Here is a 16947-nt window from a genome sequence, read left to right on the forward strand (position 1 = left end):
TGATGGGATTCATTCCCAGTGTGGACACGAGCAGGGCCTGCGGTGGTTCTGTTTTCCACCCGGGCCCCTTTGATGAAGCCATGGCAGCACTGGGCCCAGACGTCTCCTGGTGGTGTTTCAAACTGTCATAGCAGTTTTACAAAGGAACAAGAGAATGAAGCTGAACCCCTGATGGCCACTCCTTTCTGGCTCTGAGTTGCTTCTATCAGGACCGCAGTCACCTGCACATAGTCTGCTGTGACCCACCTGCTTCCACCTGGCCTTTCCTCTTTCTCCCTGCGATGATTCCAGGGACGTTTCCAGCCTGGACCCCTCTTCCAGGCCACATGCCGCTGTCCAGCCATTGCATCCCCATCTCACCTTGGGGGCTAACAGGCCCCTCAGAGGACTGTGATCCTGCAGCTCCCCAACCCACGAGGGAGCCCCACCTCCCCTGGCTGCTGAGCCCAGACACCTGCAGGTGTCTAACCAGGCAGGACCCTATGGGGTCCTGCAGGTGTCTAACCAGGCAGGACCCTATGGGGCCTTCCTGGAACAGACCCCTCCTTCATATCCTTTGTTGTAACTCCTCTATGAAGTACCTAGATAATAGTATCTGATGCACACTTCCAGAGTTTCACTGATACTAAAACCACCACCAAATGGAAGAAATTAACTACTTGATGATCATGAACACGTAGCCCCAGAGCTACTGGTGCCTAAGACTTTATAATGTTAACCGCCTTGTTACCTCACCATCAGCCAGAGAATTGTGCACCAGATGATCAGTTACCCTACGACCCCCTTCCCTCACCTGGCCTTTAAAATTGCTTTGCTGAAACCCTTCAGGTTTACCACGCATGGGTGCTTGGAACCAAGTTTGGTTTGGCAACACTGGCGCCTCCCTGGTTCCCACTCTCTTTGTGCCCCAGTGACTGTCAGCTCGTCCTCCAGAGTCTGTGGCCAGTCCCCAGGCTAATTCTCCTCTACACCCACAGCCCTAGCCCAAGCCCAATCTTGTGCCTGGTTCCTCCATCAGGCCCTGACAAAGCTCCCCACCCCTGTAACAGGGAAGAGCTAAATCAGACTCCAAGTCTGATCTGTTTCTTTGACTTTAACCTTTGCTTTTCATTGCTTTTGTTATTATAATAATACAGAATGTTCTGCCTCAGGGAACCCTGCCCCTCTGCCTGAATGTTAAACGAAAGTGCCTTTGTGCTTCCTGACCCTGACCGCCTGTGGCTGGCTGCAAGAAAGAAGACATTAACACATCCCCTCCCGAGGCTGGCCATTCCTGGGGACATTTGCAAATCTTATGGCCTTTTTACTTTACTTCCTCATCTCCTCCCTCTCTCTGTTCTATAAAAGAAACCGGCATCCAAACCCCGAGAAGTTGGTTTTTCAGAGACAGTAGTCAGCCATCTTCTCAAACAGTCTTACTCCCTGCCTCAACACCTCGTCTCCGATTCATTGGCCTGTTGTGTGGCGAGCAGAGCGACCTTGGACTCAGTAACGCACTCGGCTTAGCCAGCAGGAGGCCTGCTGCTCTTGGCTAGCCGGCCCCCGTCAGGGAATATTGGGGCAAGGCCCCTAGCCGCTGCCAGGACAGTTTGTCCTGAGGACCTTCCCTTCAGAGTTCCCTGAAGCAGCACCAGCTACCCCAGCGCTTGGCGGTTGAGGCCAGGAACCGACCAACTCCCATTTGGGGCTACGAGTTGACGGACTCGATTTGATTCTGGAGGGTAAGTCACTCCGGCGTGCACGCCGGCAACATATTCCCCCCTCGATCTGGGCTTTTCCTTTACGGGACGAGCCAGTCTGGTTGGGTACCCTGCTGCAGGGGAGAATCGTTGTTAGACTCTACCTGATTCTGGGCACCAGTTCGCTGGGAACGAGTTCATTGGTTCTGTAGGGTAAGTCTACCTGATCTAGGAACTGGTTCTTTGGTTTTGTCTTGGTTTTTTGTGCATCAGTGCTAGAGTTTGTTTGTGCCTTTTGTGTTGGAATTTGCGCCTTTTGTGTCTTGGTGTTATCAAACTTTTGAAAGTGGAAAATACTCCATCTATCCTGAAGGAGAGCCTTTTGGGGAATATATTATAAATGGGCAAAACGTAGCCGTGAGCCTATGACTAAGAAAGACGTGATATACTATTGTAATAGGGTGTGGACCCAATATATGTTAGGATCAGAAGAACGATGGCCCCTGAATGGCTCACTCAACTATTATACAATCTTCCAGTTAGAAATGTTCTGCAGAAGAGCAGGGAAAAGAGATAAGTTTCCCATATGTAGGAGTATTTATGCTGTTGCATGAGGGGGAAAGGAGTCAGAGGGCTGCCCCCTTATGGTGCAGCAATCTGAAAGGAAACACGGAGGAAAACCTGTTCTACAAGGGAAGAGGGAGAAAATGAGAATGGGGACATGTCATTTCAAAACTTCACCCCCCCCTCCAGCCTATCCAGCTCCCCCAGTGGCCGAGCAGGCTGCACCGGCAGTTGTTCCACACGCTGCCAACATATTCCCCGCCTTCTGTTTCCCCTACCCATGGGGATCAAATAGAAGTTTCTATGGTAACCTCTGGGGCACAGGGACCTGGTTTAGTATCACCACGTAAGACCTGACAGGGCACCCAGTTTGGACCGGGAGCCACTTCTGAGCAGGGCAATTTCCCTTGCCCCGATATCCTGTAAGAGGCCAGGGGACTTCCGTGCACTTGAGGCGTCCGATTCTGATTTCCCCACAGGAGCCAGGGTAACATTGACAGTGGGGAACGAGTTGATTGCTTTTCTAATAGATACAGGTGATCTTAAGAGGCTTGTAAATATTAAACAAAGGGGAAACAGTCATCTGAGGAAAAACTTGCCTGTATCTTTGAGATACAAATGTCCTATCTGATCTTCTCAGAAACCCTTACCTCTGCCATCTTTTTAAAATACAAATTTTAAAAAAGGAGGTAGTTATTTTTTAAAATTTAATTTAATTTATTTACTTTTATACAGTAGGTTCTTATTAGTTATCTTTTTTTTTTTTTTTTTTGGCACGTGGGCCTCTCACTGTTGTGGCCTCTCCCGTTGCGGAGCACAGGCTCCGGATGTGCAGGCTCAGCGGCCATGGCTCACGGGCCCAGCCGCTCCGCGGCACGCGGGATCTTCCCGGACCGGGGCACAAACCCATGTCCCCTGCCTCGGTGGGCGGACTCCCAACCACTGCGCCACCAGGGAAGCCCAGTTATCCATTTTTTATACATCGGTGTATACATGTCAATCCCAATCGCCCGATTCATCACACCACCATCCCCACCTCCCTGCCGCTTTCCCCCCTTGGTGTCCATACGTTTGTTCTCTACATCTGTGTCTCAATTTCTGCCCTGCAAACTGGTTCATCTGTACCATTTTTCTAGGTTCCACATATATGCGTTAATATATGATATTTGTTTTTCTCTTTCTGACTTACTTCACTCTGTATGACAGTCTCTAGATCCATCCACGTCTCAACAAATGACCCAATTTCGTCCCTTTTTATGGCTGAGTAATATTCCATTGTATATATGTACCACATCTTCTTTATCCATTCGTCTGTCGATGGGCATTTAGGTTGCTTCCATGACCTGGCTATTGTAAATAGTGCTGCAATGAACATTGGGGTGCATGTGTCTTTTTGAATTATGGTTTTCTCTGGGTATATGCCCAGTAGTGGGATTGCTGGATCATATGGTAATTCTATTTTTAGTTCTTTAAGGAACCTCCATACTGTTCTCCATAGGGCTGTATCAATTTACTTTCCCACCAACAGTGCAAGAGGGTTCCTTTTTCTCCACACCCTCTCCAGCATTTGTTGTTTGTAGATTTTCTGATGATGCCCATTGTAACTGGTGTGAGGTGATACCTCACTGTAGTTTTGATTTGCATTTCTCTAATAATTAGTGATGTTGAGCATCTTTTCATGTGCTTCTTGGCCATCTGTATGTCTTCTTTGGAGAAATGTCTATTTAGGACTTCTGCCCATTTTTGGATTGGGTTGTTTCTTTTATATTGAGCTGCATGAGCTGTTTATATATTTTGGAGATTAATCCTTTGTCTGTTGATTTGTTTGCAAATATTTTCTCCCATTCTGAGGGTTGTCTTTTCGTCTTGTTTATGGTTTCCTTTGCTGTGCAAAAGCTTTGAAGTTTAATTAGGTCCCATTTGTTTATTTTTGTTTTTATTTCCATTTCTCTAGGAGGTGGGTCAAAAAAGATCTTGCTGTGATTTATGTCAAAGAGTGTTCTTCCTACGTTTTCCTCTAAGAGTTTTATAGTGTCCAGTCTTAAATTTAGGTCTCGAATCCATTTTGAGTTTATTTTTGTGTATGGTGTTAGGGAGTGTTCTAATTTCATTCTTTTACATGTACCTGTCCAGTTTTCCCAGCACCACTTATTGAAGAGACTGTCTTTTCTCCATTGTATATCCTCGCCTCCTTTGTCACAGATTAGTTGACCATAGGTGCGTGGGTTTACCTCTGGGCTTTCTATCTTGTTCCATTGATCTATGTTTCTGTTTTTTTGCCAGTACCATATTGTCTTGATGACTGTAGCTTTGTAGTATTGTCTGAAGTCAGGGAGTCTGATTCCTCCCTCTCCGTGTTTTTCCCTCAAGACTGCTTTGGCTATTCGGGGTCTTTTGTGTCTCCATACAAATTTTAAGACTTTTTGTTCTAGTTCTAAAAAATTCCATTGGTAATTTGATAGGGATTGCATTGAATCTGTAGATTGCTTTGGATAGTATAGTCATTTTCACGATATTGATTCTTCCAGTCTAAGAACGTGGTATATCTCTCCATCTGTTTGTATCATCTTTAATTTCTTTCATCAGTGTCTTATAGTTTTCTGTATACAGGTCTTTTGTCTCCCTAAGTAGGTTTATTTCTAGGTATTTTATTCTTTTTGTTGCAATGGTAAATGGGAGTGTTTTCTTAATTTCTCTTTCAGATTTTTCATCATTAGTGTATAGGAATGCAAGAGACTTTTGTGCATTAATTTTGTATCCTGCAACTTTACCAAATTCACTGATTAGCTCTAGTAGTTTTCTGGTGGCATTTTTAGGATTCTCTAAAAATGTATAGTAGCATGTCATCTGCAAACAGTGACAGTTTTACTTCTTCTTTTCCAATTTGTATTCCTTTTATTTCTTTTTCTTCTCTGATTGCCATGGCTAGGACTTCCAAAACTATGTTGAATAATAGTGATGAGAGTGGACACCCTTGTCTTGTTCCTGATCTTAGAGGAAATGCTTTCAGATTTCACCATTGAGAATGATGTTTGCTGTGGGTTTGTCATATATGGCCTTTATAGGTTCCCTCTATGACCACTTTCTGGAGAGTTTTTATCATAAATGGCTGTTGAATTTTGTCAAAAGCTTTTTCTGCATGTATTGAGATGATCAGATGGTTTTTATTCTTCAATTTGTTAATATAGTGTATCACATTGATTGATTTGCATATATTGAAGAATCCTTGCATTCCTGGGATAAACCCCACTTGATCATGGTGTATGATCCTTTTAATGTGTTGTTGGATTCTGTTTGCTAGTATTTTGTTGAGGATTTTTGCATCTATATTCACCAGTGATATTGGTCTGTAATTTTCTTTTTTTGTAGTATCTTTGTCTGGTTTTGGTATCAGGGTGATGGTGGCCTCATAGAATGAGTTTGGGTGTGTTCCTTCCTCTGCAATTTTTTGGAAGAGTTTGAGAAGGATGGGTGTTAGCTCGTCTCTAAATGATTGATAGAATTCACCTGTGAAGCCATCTGGTCCTGGACTTTTGTTTGTTGGAAGATTTTTTTTTTTTTTTTTTGCGGTGTGTGGGCTCCGAACACGCAGGCTCAGCAGCCATGGCTCATGGGCCCAGCTGCTTCATAGCATGTGGGATCTTCCTGGACCTGGGCACGAACCTGTGTCCCCTGCATTGGCAGGCGGACTCTCAACCACTGCGCCTCCAGGGAAGCCCTGTTGGAAGATTTTTAATCACAGTTTCAATTTCATTACTTGTGCTTGGTCTGTTCATATTTTCTATTTCTTCCTGGTTCAGTCTTGGAAGATTATACCTTTCTAAGAATTTGTCCATTTCTTCCAAGTTGTCCATTTTATTGGCATAGAGTTGCTTTTAGTAGTCTCTTAGGATGCTTTGTATTTCTGCAGTGTCTGTTGTAACTTCTCCTTTTCCATTTCTAATTTTATTGATTTGAGTCCTCTCCCTCTTGATGAGTCTGGCTAATGGTTTATCAATTTTGTTTATCTTCTCAGAGAACCAGCTTTTAGTTTTATTGATCTTTGCTGTTTTCTTTTTTTCTATTTCATTTATTTCTGCTCTGATCTTTATGATTTCCTTCCTTCTGCTAACTTTGGGTTTTGTTTGTTCTTCTTTCTCTAGTTCCTTTAGGTGTAAGGTTAGATTGTTTATTTGAGATTTTTCTTGTTTCTTGAGGTAAGCTTGCATAGCTATGAACTTCCCTCTTCGAACTGCTTTTGTTGCATCCCATAGATTTTGGATCATCATGTTTTCATTGTCATTTGTCTCTAGGTATTTTTTGATTTCTTCTTTGATTTCTTCAGTGATCTCTTGCTTAGTTAGTAATGTATTGTTTAACCTCCATGTGTTTGTGTTTTTTAGGTTTTTTTCCCTGTAATTCATTTCTAATCTCATAGCATTGTGGTCAGAAAAGATGCTTGATATGATTTCAATTTCCTTAAATTTACTGAGGCCTGATTTGTCATCCAAGATGTGATCTATCCTGGAGAATGTTCCGTGCGCACTTGAGAAGAAAGTGTAATCTGCCGTTTTTGGATAGAATGTCCTATAAATATCAAGTAAATCTATCTTGTCTATTGTGTCATTTAAAGCTTCTGTTTCCTTATTTATTTTCATTTTGGATCATCTGTACATCGGTGTAAGTGAGGCATTAAAGTCCCCCACTATTATTGTGTTACTGTCGATTTTCTCTTTTATAGCTGTTAGCAGTTGCCTTATGTATTGAGGTGCTCCTATGTTGGGTGCATATATATTTATAATTGTTATATCTTCTTCTTGGATTGATCCCTTGATCATTATGTAGTGTCCTTCCTTGTCTCTTGTAACATTCTTTATTTTAAAGTCTATTTTATCTGATGTTCGTATTGCCACTCCAGCTTTCTTTTGATTTCCATTTGCATGGAATATCTTTTTCCATCCCCTCACTTTCAGTCTGTATGTGTCTCTAGGTCTGAGGTGGGTCTCTTGTAGACAGCATATATATGGGTCTTGTTTTTGTATCCACTCAACAAGCCTGTGTCTTTTGGTTGGAGCATTTAATCCATTCATGTTTAAGGTAATTATCGATATGTATGTTGCTATGACCATTTTCTTAATTGTTTTGTGTTTGTTTTTGTAGGTCCTTTTCTTCTCTTGTGTTTCCCACTTAGAGAAGTTCCTTTAGCATTTGTTGTAGAGCTGGTTTGGTGGTGCTAAATTCTCTTAGCTTTTGCTTGTCCTTAAAGCTTTTGATTTGTCCATCGAATCTGAATGAGATCCTTGCCGGGTAGAGTAATCTTGGTTGTAGGTTCTTCCCTTTCATCACTTTAAGTATATCATGCCACTCCCTTCTGGCTTGTAGAGTTTCTGCTGAGAAATCAGCTGTTAACCTTATGGGAGTTCCTTTGTATGTTATTTGCCATTTTTCCCTTGCTGCTTTCAGTAATTTTGCTTTGTCTTTAATTTTTGCCAGTTTGATTGCTATGTGTCTTGGCGTGTTTTTCCTTGGGTTTATGCTGTATGGGACTCGCCGCTCTTCCTGGACTTGGGTGGCTATTTCTTTTCCCATATTAGGGAAGTTTTTGACTATAATCTCTTCAAATATTTTCTCTGGTCCTTTCTCTCTCTCTTCTCCTTCTGGGACCTCTATAATGCGAATGTTGTTGCGTTTAATGTTGTCCCAGAGGTCTCTCAGGCTGTCTTCATTTCTTTTCATTCTTTTTTCCTTATTCTCTTCTGCAGCAGTGAATTCCACCATTCTGTCTTCCAGGTCACTTATCCTTTATTCTGCCTCAGTTATTCTGCTATTGATTCCTTCTAGTGTAGTTTTCATTTCAGTTATTGTATTGTTCATCTCTGTTTGTTTGTTCTTTAATTCTTCTAGGTCTTTGTTAAACATTTCTTGCATCTTCTCGATCTTTGCCTCCATTCTTTTTCCTAGGTCCTGGATCATCTTCATTATCCTTATTATGAATTCTTTTTCTGGAAGGTTGCCTATCTCCACTTCATTTAGTTGTTTTTCTGGGATTTTATCTTGTTCCTTCATCTGGTACATAGGCCTCTGCCTTTTCATCTTGTCTGTCTTTCTGTGAATGTGGTTTTTGTTCCATATGCTGCAGGATTGTAGTTCTTACTTCTGCTGTCTTCCCTCTGGTGGATGAGGCTATCTAAGAGGCTTGTGTAAGTTTCCTGATGGGAGGGACTGGTGGTGGATAGAGCTGACTGTTGCTCTGGTGGGCAGAGCTCAGTAAAACTTTAATCCATTGGACTGCTGATGGGTGGGGCTAGGTTCCCTCCCTGTTGGTTGTTTGGCCTGAGGCAACCCAACACTGGAGCCTACCTGGGCTCTTTGGTGCAGCTAATGACAGACTCTCAGAGGGCTTACTCCTAGGAGTACTTCCCAGAACTTCCGCTGCCAGTATCCTTGTTCCCACGGTGAGCCACAGCCGCCCCCTGCCTCTGCAGGAGACCCTCCAACACTAGCAGGTAGCTCTGGTTTAGTCTCCCCTCCACTAGCAGAGGAAGGTCACTGCTCCTTCCTCTGGGTCCCGATGCGCACACTACTTTGTGTGTGCCCTCCGAGAGTGAAGTCTCTGTTTCCCCCAGTCCTGTCGAAGTCCTGCAATCAAATCCCACTAGGCTTCAAAGTCTGATTCTCTAGTAATTCCTCCTCCCGTCGCCAGATCCCCAGGTTGGGAAGCCTGACGTGGGGCTCAGAACCTTCACTCCAGTGGGTGGACTTCTGTGGTATAAGTGTTCTCCAGTCTGTGAGTCACCCACCCAGCAGTTATGGGATTTGATTTTTACTGTGATTGGGCTCCTCCTACCCTCTCATTGTGGCTTCTCCTTTGTCTTTGGATGTGGGGTATCTTTTTTGGTGAGTTCCAGTGTCTTCCTGTTGATGACTGTCCAGCAGCTAGTTTTGATTCTGGTGTTCTCGCAGGAGGGAGTGAGAGCACGTCCTTCTACTTCACCATCTTCTCTGCTTCATCAAAAAATGTGTCACTTTTTAAATACAAGTAGTTCTTTTCAGCTTTTCTCTACGTGAAAGGAAAGATCCCAGGAAGGTCAGGACAGAGTGATATTTTAAGGCAAGGCAAGACAAATTTAAGACATAAACTTTTTCTCTGCCCTTTGGCCTCCTCCCTCCCCACTAGTGTGCATGTGCATCTGCATTATGTGTTCACCTGACCTCCCAAATGGCAGGAATCTGCTCAGCCACAGAAATCAATTGTTTTCCTTCTGGCGACAGCCATGTAACTCCTTAGAAGATAGCATTCCTTTCCTCATCCTGTAAGGGGTCATGATGACCCACCACTCACCTTGTACATGCAGATGTCTTTGGTGGGGTTTATGGACAAGGCCACTATATCATGTCCCCTTAAATAGAATGGTTGGTGCAGAACAGACCGATCAGATGACCTGGGGAGATACTGGGCTGCACTTAAAGAAGTTCTTAGCTTAAATACTTATTTATGACCTTATTAGTGTCACTAGCTATATTACTTGTATTCTGCCCACTTTACAAGATTTTTGTTTCTTGCATTACCAAATGTGTGACTGAGCCTCTGCTAAAAATAGTGATGAGTAGGTGATCTAAAACAATTGTCAAATACATAGTTCTATAAGATCAGTGATTGTAATAGTGTAACTCTAGATATGGGAAGAAGCCACAAGAGGGAACCATTTCCTGGACCATAACAGACTAGTAGGACAGGCAGCCCAGAGGCTTTGGGCTACTGTTAACAGGGCCTGGTCCAGTAGCAGCACATTGAGTGGCCTATCAAGGAAATCCTCGCCTGACCTGGGAATGAGCATTCCTAGCACTGTGGGATAAATTGGTCATGAAATGCCTCCTAAACCTTGGTGAAAATTAAGACCAAAAGGGAGGGGATTGTAACATAAAGAAGGTTGCCCACCATCCAGTTCTACAAGAATTAAGTCATCAACCACCACAGTCGCTGACTTGCAGGACATCCTGAAAGGAATTCAGGGTAAAGACCAGGATGAAGCACTTTGTGCTCTGGGGAAACTGGCAGAACTGGCCCTCAGAGAATTCAGTATTTTCCAGAGAAAATTTTTATGAACCTGGATTCTTGCCTCTTCCCACATTTAGAAAAGCACAAAAACCATTAAAGTGTCCGTTCCTCCTGAATAGCGTAACCTCCTACCAAGCTGTGTGCTTGGTTGCAGGTACCCCTTCATCAAATTCACATGTATATTGGCCTCCCCCCTCACCTCTTCGGAACAGTCCTCAGAGCTTTCTGAAAAACTGTGTCCTGGGTTATAATCCTCAGGTTGGCACAAATGAAATTTTCCATTTCTTTCTTAAATTGACCATTGATTAATTTTTCATTGACAGTATAATCATTACCTTGATGGGGGTACATGTGTTTCAAAACCTACCACATTGTACATTTTAAACGTGTGCATTCGTCGTATGTCGATTACACCTCAATAAAGCTGTTAAAATATCCCAGAGTTTTACGTAATAATGCATCATTGCATGTTCAGCGGCTTAATGACAAGCGGCGTTTTGATCTGTCTTGTTTTTGTGACTTAAATAGGAACCGTGTTCATCCCAGCTCCATTTTATTCTGATCTCAGCGGGGCTGCTTTCAGGGATGCGTTCTGCAGTTTGCCTCTCACCAGTTTGGTGAGCCTCCTCTCAACAAAAACACACACATTTTTCTTGCAGTGAACATTGAAATGAGTCTTGACTGTCAGAGAATCCAACCAGGCTGGTGGGCCAAGCAGGGAGGATGGACATGCCAATGATCTTCCACAAGCAGGATAAGCTAAAATATGCAGATTTGAAGAAAATGCACTTAAAGCACATCCTGCCGTAAGAGCCCTTTATTAAAATAAAATACCACATGCCCAAAGGCAGAATAAGATGGACAGTGTTGCAACTTTCCTGGGCCATCAGGTTAAGCAGGACTTTCTCAGTGAAAGAGTAGCTGATCAAATCGACAGCTGCTCAGTTGCTGAGCCTGGTGAAGCCTTTGTCCTGCTTCCCAGACACTGAAAAAGGATTCTCATAAATCCTCTTGAAAGGTTCCCGTGGTTTGCTTTCAACAAGATTGAAAGAAAAGCTAATCACATTGTCAGCTGGTAGGTTGCCAAACCTTGTGTGTAATATTTGGGTATTGTAATTGGGAAGAAATTGAAAGAATAAGTTTTTTTTTTTTCTTTCTGAAGGTTTTTTTTTTTGATGAAAGTTCATAATACTGCAATTGACAAGGAAATGTAGTTATTTCTGAGATATACATTTTAAAGTAATAACTAGAATTATGACTTATAACATTATACCAGAACATATAAGATTTTTAGAAATTTCGTGTAATGTCTGAAACATTTACATTAACATATTTCCATACAAATAACCCAAAGAAAGTTTAATATTAGTTGTTGTTTTGTTTGTTTTTTTATACTGCAGGTTGTTATTAGTCATCAGTTTTATACACATCAGTGTATACATGTCAATGCCAATCGCCCAATTCAGCACACCACCATCCCCACCCCACCGCGGTTTTCCCCCCTTGGTGTCCATACGTTTGTTCTCTACATCTGTGTCTCAACTTCTGCCCTGCAAACCGGTTCATCTGTACCATTTTTCTGGGGTCCGCATACATGTGTTAATATACGATATTTGTTTTTCTCTTTCTGACTTACTTCACTCTGTATGACAGTCTCTAGATCCATCCACGTCTCTACAAATGGCCCAATTTCATTCCTTTTTATGGCTGGAAGCCTGGGAGGCTGGAATCAGGCCACTTCTTGTCTGTTCTTGCAGGAGACGGGGCTGCACTACAGGAAGTTCCTGGCTCACCCCTGGTTCCTGACCGTCACGTGGCCAGAGAAATTGGTAACATTTTTGTTTTGCCTGTTGAAATGTTTAATGACAAAAATTTTGTTCAGTTTCCTGATGTGGGTGAAGGGTGGAGCCTGATGTGATTTATTCTCCAAGAAATGTACGTCCTAATTCCCACATGGGGGTGAGCACCCTGTCCAAAAATGAGAGACCCCATGTCTGTGACCGGTACCTCCTACGAGATCAGCCCTAAGCTAGTTTAAACCTGATCAAGTTCTGTCTACACAGTAGATTTAGACCTCTCCATGTCCTGTCTGCTGATTATGTTTAGAGCTGACCATGTGCTCTCTGTAATAAGAACATTTAGACCTGACCGTGTTCTGTGTACGCTAGGACCATGGGGACCTGGGTAGAGACCTGGCCTGGCCTCAGTACTGGGAGCTTCATGGGGGATGTGGAGACTTGGGTAGAGCTCCGGCCTGGTCTCAGGACTGGAAAGCTCCATGCCTGCATCTGAATGTCAGTGCTTAGGTGTCTGGGGTCTGGAGCTGAGGTGGGCTTGTCTAGGTAACAGCCTCTGTTCTCAGTGTGGTTACCTGGTCCTCCCAGGGGTCAGTGCTGTGGTCGGGGCCTTAGTCTTTATCCCTGCAAGGTTCACCTTCCCTGGGGCTCGTGGAGAATCCTCAGGTGAGCTACCTGGAAATTATTCCAATTTACCAGCACATGCATGAACAGGGAGGCAGGTTTACCTGGTGAACTGATTGCAGGTTACACGGATCAGGCAAAAGGCTGATGGGCAACAGGTGAGGCAGCTGCTGTGATCTCCTTCCGGTCAACCGTCCCTACTCAGCAGAAACCTGAGCTGCCCCTCGTCTTTCAGCCTTGCTGTCCTGTGAGCTTTCTCCACACATCAGTGAGACAAGAAAGGACTGGGCCTGTCAGAACCAAGGTAGTGTGTTCAACTCTAGCATGAAAGCTTTAAAAGCAGTTAAAATCACACAGAACCAAAGTGAAAAGAGGAGAACTTGTCTGGGACAAGTATGGGGAGAGGAGACCAACCCTACATTTCCTTCTGCCATCCCAGGAGTTCCCAGGAACCCAGCTTGTTTCCACATTAGGGGGCCAACCAGCAGAGCCATGGTGTTCTGACCAAGGGGACGTATGACCCCAGGTGCAGGGTCTTGGGAGGTGGGGTCACCCTGGAGACTGTGGACGTGTGACCCCAGATGCAGGGTCTGGGGAGGTGGGGTCACCTGATGAGTGTGGACCTGTGACTCCAGGTGTTGGAGGTCTGGGGAGGTGGAGTCACCCTGGTGAGTGAGAACGTGTGACCCCAGATGCAGGGTCTGGGGAAGTGGGGTCACCGTGGTGAGTGTGGACCTGTGACCCCAGGTATTGGGGGTCTGGGGAGATGGAGTGAGAACGTGTGACCCCAGATGGAGGGTCTGGGGAGGTGGGGTCACCGTGGTGAGTGTGGATGTGTGACCCCAGGTGTATGGCGTAGGGATTGTGCTGGTCGCACCCCATCTGCATGGGTTGGGATCACGTGTACGGGGAGACCCCATATCTGCTCTTTTCCTGCAGTGTTTCTTGTCCCCTCTGAGATTTCCAACCTCTGTACTGAGGGTGTTGCCCTGATTAACCTGTGGTTCCTTTTCTTCTTTTAATCTTGTCACATTCATATGAGGTCAGGCACATTTGAGTGGGTAGCTGCTCTGTGTTCTGGTGAGTGACAACGCTTGGTGGTATCATATTAATATCATAGCATATCATATATCTAATCCATGGGGGTCACCACTGTCTGGGTTCCCCTGACAGAGCTCAGGTGAGCACAGACTAGCCCCCCTAAGAATGGTCTCTCACGTGCCATGGGAGGGTACCATGATGGCCCCTGAGGTGAGGGACTGTGCTTGGGTCTCCCACATTTGTGATGAAGGGGAGTGGAAATGGAATCTCAATTAACAAGACATTATTTTAAGAATTTATTTTAAGTGAAATAAAACACACGTCACATACCCTTTACCATCATCACCATTTAAAGTGCACGTTTCTGAGGCATCAGATCTATTCACTTTCTCATGGAGCCATCGCCACCATTCCTAGAACTTGTCATCTTGCAAAACCAAAATTCCACCACCATGAAAGTCTCACTCCCCACTCCCTCCACTGCCCCTGGCACCGATATCCACTTCGGTCCCTGAGTTGTCGACTCCAGGGCACCCACTGGAGTGGAATCCTGCAGTGTTTGCTGACGGGTCACTTTGGAAGAGCTGACTTTCAGTCTGAAGCTCTGCCTGTTTGCATCTGAAGAATCTGCATTTAAGGAGAGGGTGTATGAGGAAGGGGGTGTACGAGGGACAAGGGTGTCCGGGGTGCGATGAGCCAGGACCTGACCAGCTGCCTTTTGGGTCCTCTGGTTCCATCTCTTGGCCTGGGCCTCATCTGCATCATCACTGGCCCCGCTGGCGCCCCTGGGGTGTTGTTGTCTGAGTGAGATTCCCCTGGTGCCCCTGCTCTCCTCCCCTCCTCCTGCTGGTTGGGGAGGGAACTGCTTGCTGTGTGGTCTCTACTCCTGAGGCATGAAGGACCCTGCAGCATGGACCTGCAGAGTGTGGGGTGTGGTCCCAAGAGCATGGGACCCACATAGGACACAGCACTGGGGCATGACAAGTGCTAGGGCTGCCTCATCACTGACAGAGAATGTTGCCAAGATCCCCCTCGGGAGGGCGTGGTGGGTGGCCTGGGACCCCAGAGACCCCATTCCTATCCTGGAGCTTGGAGAGTGCATCCCGCATGGGCTCCAGATTCACCCCATGTCTCAGCCATATCCCTCTGTCCTGTCCCTGAACTCAGGAAAACGACCTCTACTGGCCACTGTCCACAGCACAGGCCTGGTCCTGTCGGTATTAAGATTCTTTAATTTAGCCCTCCTGGGATAGCAGCTCTTTTTAGGCCTAAAGAAGGAAAAGCTCAGTAGTGTAAAACATTTTCAGATGAGACTAATATTCAATGACGTATCTCAACTCGGTTGTTGACTTCTATTAGTCATAATTCTCCTGGTTTTAGATCTGATGTGGGGATTACAGAGGAGCCAACATTTAAATCTTCCTAATCTGGGGCTTCCCTGGTGGCGCAGTGGTTGAGAGTCTGCCTGCCGATGTCGGGGACACGGGTTCGAGCCCCGGTCCGGGAGGATCCTACGTGCCGCGGAACGGCTGGGCCCGTGAGCGATGGCCGCTGAGCCTGCGCGTCCGGAGCCTGTGCTCCGTGGCGGGAGGGGCCACGGCAGTGAGAGGCCCGCGTACCGCAAAAAAAAAAAAAAAAAATCTTCATAATCTGTGTATTCGTAGCTTCATTATCAATACTGACCCATAGTTTTTATGGTTTGGGAGGAGTTATTGATTTCATGTATCACATAAAGGATTCACAATGATGATAGGGCAATTAAGATGATAATAATGGCTAGTAAATTGTTCAAATTTTCTCTACCTGTGCATCTATTTTATGTATATGAGTCAGTTTAGTTGTCAATAGTAGTGAAGTAATATAGAGGACTAGAGAACTTATTATAAAAATGATTATGAATATATGATTATGAAAAAGTAGAAGTTCTTCCATAATCGGTGATGTTGCATCTTGAGAGCTTGGATGAAATGGATATGCCTTAGTGATATACAGGATTTTAGCCTGTGTGACAAAGTTACATCACTTTTTACTTTTATCTCGTTTATTGAGACAGACATAATGGTTATGGTGTTGGCTTGAAACTGGTTGAAAAGGACTTGAGTCCTTCCTTCCTTATTTTATATTTCCATAGGTAGGATCTTCAAACATAGGATATGGTGGAGGGCATCCGTGTAACCATTCTGGGTTAGGAGTAGCCGTTTCCACTGCTGAGACTTCTTGTTTGGAAGCAAATGCTTTTCAAACTATGAAGATTATTAGCATTACTGCTCTTACTGAGATGAATGAGCCTAAAGACAAAATATTTCATGTTGTGTGTGTATCAGGATACTCGGAGTAACATAGCGACATCCCTGAGAGGCCAAGAAAATGCTGCAGGAAGTCACATTTACTGCTACAAATATTTGAATTTCTGCTCATGCTGAGTTAAGTGTATAACCTGAGAAGAGTGGAAATCAGTGTAGGAAGCCTCCTATGACAGTGAAGACTGCTCCCACGGACATTACGTAATTGAAGTGTGCTACTACGTAGTAGGTATTGTGGAGGAAACCACCTACTGTAAAAAAGGAAAATAAAGCCTAAAGCTCATAATATAGTGGAAGGTCATATAATATTACCTCCATGAAGAGTTGCTAATCATCTAAATACTTTTATTCCTGTAGGGATAGAAATAATTATGGAAGCTGATGCAAAGTCTGCTCATGAGTCGACAGCTGTTCTTCTGGTAAACAAATGATGGGTCCACGAGATAAATCCTAAAAAGCCAGTGGACATAACTCATACTATTCCCAAATAGCTGAAAGGCACTTTTTGTCCTAAATAGTATGTAATGATATGTGAGATTATAACAAACCTTGGTAGGCTATGAATACAGACTTCAGGGTGACTAAAGAATCAAAATAGGTGTTGGTATAGGACTGGGTCTCCTCCTGCAGGGTCAGAGAAAGTAGTGTTGAGATTTCTATCTCTTAACAGTATGGCAATTCTGGCTGCTCGGACTGAGAATGATAATTATAGTAAAATGGCTATAGTTGGGACAGATTAAACAAATAATGGCGTTTTGGTATTGGGATATAACTGCTGGTTTTATATTAAAGGCTATAGTAATAAAAATAATAGCACCAAGAATTGAAGAGACACCTGCTAAATGTAAGGAGAAAATGGTTAGGTTGACAGAGCCTCCTGCGTGGGCCAGATTGCAGGCTGG

At 44.3% G+C, this 16947-nt stretch overlaps 1 long non-coding RNA gene across 1 annotated transcript in view; it reads left to right on the plus strand.

Annotated features, from left to right (window-relative positions):
- LOC141276697 (uncharacterized) overlaps window positions 1-13170 on the plus strand; it is a 34774-nt gene extending 21604 nt beyond the window's left edge. Inside the window, exons 2-3 of the long non-coding RNA XR_012326661.1 lie at window positions 12039-12110; window positions 12824-13170. This is a non-coding gene — a long non-coding RNA (uncharacterized lncRNA). The remainder of the gene's footprint in view (window positions 1-12038; window positions 12111-12823) is intronic.
- The last annotated feature ends 3777 nt before the right edge of the window (window positions 13171-16947 follow it).

Source organism: Tursiops truncatus, chromosome 16 (genome assembly GCF_011762595.2).
Source record: "Tursiops truncatus isolate mTurTru1 chromosome 16, mTurTru1.mat.Y, whole genome shotgun sequence".
In the NCBI taxonomy this organism is placed as follows: domain Eukaryota; kingdom Metazoa; phylum Chordata; class Mammalia; order Artiodactyla; family Delphinidae; genus Tursiops; species Tursiops truncatus.